This window comes from Galeopterus variegatus, unplaced genomic scaffold, assembly GCF_000696425.1.
Source record: "Galeopterus variegatus unplaced genomic scaffold, G_variegatus-3.0.2 Scaffold2559, whole genome shotgun sequence".
In the NCBI taxonomy this organism is placed as follows: domain Eukaryota; kingdom Metazoa; phylum Chordata; class Mammalia; order Dermoptera; family Cynocephalidae; genus Galeopterus; species Galeopterus variegatus.
This window is the reverse complement of record NW_007728670.1, coordinates 203950-206895: the sequence shown is the minus strand read 5'-3', so window position 1 is coordinate 206895 and position 2946 is coordinate 203950. Positions and strand designations below refer to the sequence as shown.

Genomic DNA, 2946 nt, shown 5'->3' with positions numbered 1-2946 from the left:
TATAAAAATATCATTTGAAGTAGTTATTTTCACTGAGCAATAAAGATCTCTATAAATGACATTCTAGAGGCACTATGAGTATTTGATTGCCTGACACGCTTAAGTAAAAGTAACTTAAAGGATATAAATATATACTCACTTGGGTTAAGTAGATATGTATTTATAGAAGTGGAATTTTTTAAAAATCGTTAATCCATAGATTTTCTGAAAGATTAAATTGATAATTTAGATGTGATTTATGCTTTTAAATTTTTAATATTTTAATATGCTATGTTCTTTGCGTAAACAACGGCAAAAACATATATTGAATATCTATTGTGTTAGCTTCTTGAAATTTTTTTTTAACTTCTCAATATATATTGTGGTTGATTTGCGTTCTTGTGTCCCTTTACCCATTCCTCTTTCTCCCCTCTCTTTCTTCCCTCCCCAACTGCCACTACATCATATCTGTTCACTTATCTTAAGTTCAAGGAATTGTGATTGTTGTGTCTTCTTCCCCTCGCTTTGTTTGTTTGTATATTTATTTTTAGCTCCCACAAATAAGTGAGAACATGTGGTATTGCTATTTCTGAGTCTGACTTGTTTCACTCAATATAATTTTCTCTAAGTCCATCCATGTTGTTGGGAATGGTAGTATTTCATTCTTTTTTATAGCAGAGTAGAATTCCATTATGTAGATATCAGTTTCCTTTTCCATTCATCTGATGATGGACATTTGGGCTGGTTCAAACTTTTGGCTATTGTAAATAGTGCTGCAGTAAACATGGGAGTACAGGTATCCCTTCAACATGATGATTTCCACTCCTCTGGGTATATTCCCAGCATTGGAATAGCTGGGTCATATGGTAGATCTATCTGTAATTGTTTGAGGAACCTCCATATCATTTTCCATAAAGGCTGTACCATTTTGCTGTCCCACCAACAGTGTATCAGAGTTCCTTTTTCTCTGCAACCTCGCCAGCATTTGCCATTCTCAGTCTTTTGGATATTAGCCATCCTAACTGGAGTGAGTTGGTATCTCAAAGTGGTTTTGATTAGCATTTCCCAAATGCTGAGTGATGTTGAGCATTTTCTCATGTATCTGTTGGCCATTCATATCTCTTCCTTTGAGAAATGCCTGTTCAGCTCCTTTGCCCATTTTTTTTTTTCTTTTTTGTCTTTTTTACTGACCGGTAACGGGATCACAACCCTCGGTGTCGCGCCCGTACCAGGGACCGGCAACGGGATCACAACCCTCGGTGTTGCGCCTGCACCGCGCTCAGCCAGTGAGCGGGAACCAGTCTCCACATGGGATCCGAACCCTCGGAGGGAGTGCTGTTGCGCTCCCAAGCGGCGCACTCTCCAGTGCGCCACCGGGCCGGCCCTGCCCATTTTTTAATTGGATTATTCGGTTTTTTGCTGTAAAGTTGTTTGAGTTCCTTGTATATTCTGGACATTAATCCTTTGTCAGATGTGTATTTTGCAAATACTTTCTCCCACTCTGGTTGTCTTTTCACTGTGTTAATTGTTTCTTTTGCTGTGCAGAATCATTTTAGTTTGATATAATCCTATTTGTTTATTTTTCCTTTGGTTGCCTGTGCTTTTGGGGTCATATTCATGAAGTCTGTACCCACTCCTACTTCCTGGAGTATTTTCCCTATGTCTTCTTTAAGGAGTTTTATTGTTTCAGGATGTGTATTTAATTATTTAATCCATTTTGAGTTGATTTTGGTATATGGTGAGAGGTATGGGTCTAGTTTCATTCTCCTACATATGAATATCCACTTTTCCCAGCATCATTTGCTGAAGAGGCAGTCTCTTCCCCAGTGTGTAGACTTGGTGCCTTTATCAGAGATCAGATAGCTGTAGGTGTGTGGGTTGATTTCTGAATTCTCTATTCTATTCCATTGATAGTATGTGTTTGTTTTTATGCCAGTACCATGCTGTTTTGGTTATTATAGCCTTTTGTAATATAGTTTAAAGTTGGGTAGTGTTATGCCTCCAGCTTTATTTTTTTCCTCAGGATTGCTTTGGCTGTGCGTGGTCTTCCTGTTATTCCATGTAAATGTCTGGATAGTTTTTCCCATTTCTGAGAAAAGTGTCATTGGAATTTTGATGGAGATTGCATTAAATCTGTAGATCACTTTGGGAAATATGGACATTTTTACAATGTTAATTCTTCCAATCCAAGAGCATGGGATATCTTTCCATCTTCTTGTGTCCTCTTTAATTTCTCTTAACAGTGTTTTGTAGTTCTCTTTGTAGAGATTTCTCACATCCTTGGTTAACTTTATTCCTAGGTATTTTATTTTTTTGGTGGCTATTGTAAATGGGCTAGCTTTCTTGATTTCTCTTTCTGCATGTTCACTGTTGGAGTATAGATACGATACTGATTTTTGTGTATTGATTTTGTATCCTGCAACTTTGCTGAAATCATTTATCAACTCTAAGAGGTTTTTTGTAGAGGCTTGCGGCTGTTCAATATATAGGATCATATCACCCACAAACAGGGACAGCTTGACTTCATCTTTTCCAATCTGGATGCCCTTTGTTTTCTTCTCTTCTCTGATTGCTCTGGCTAATACTTCCAACACTATGTTGAATAGGAGTGGTGAGAGTGGGCATCCTTGTCTAGTTCCTGTTCTTAAGGAAAAAGCTTTCAGCTTTTCCCATTCAGGATGATATTGGCAGTGGGCTTATCATATATGGTTTTAATTGTGTTGAGATACTTTCCATCTATATCTAACTTGTAGAGAGTCTTTATCATGAAGGAATGTTGAATTTTGTCAAATGCTTTTGCAGCGTCTGTAGAGATGATCATATGATTTTTGTCTTTGCTTTTATTGATGTGGTGTATCACATTTATTGATTTGCATATGTTGAACCAACCTTGTGTGCCTGGGATGAATCTCATTTGATCATGGTGTTTTTTTCATAACTCTTCTTTTCTATTAGTGATTTCAAGTA

General features: G+C 37.2%; 1 protein-coding gene across 2 annotated transcripts in view; it reads left to right on the top strand.

The window, feature by feature from the left end:
* LPGAT1 (lysophosphatidylglycerol acyltransferase 1) overlaps positions 1-2946 on the top strand; it is a 78904-nt gene that overhangs the window by 41906 nt on the left and 34052 nt on the right. The window lies entirely within an intron of this gene.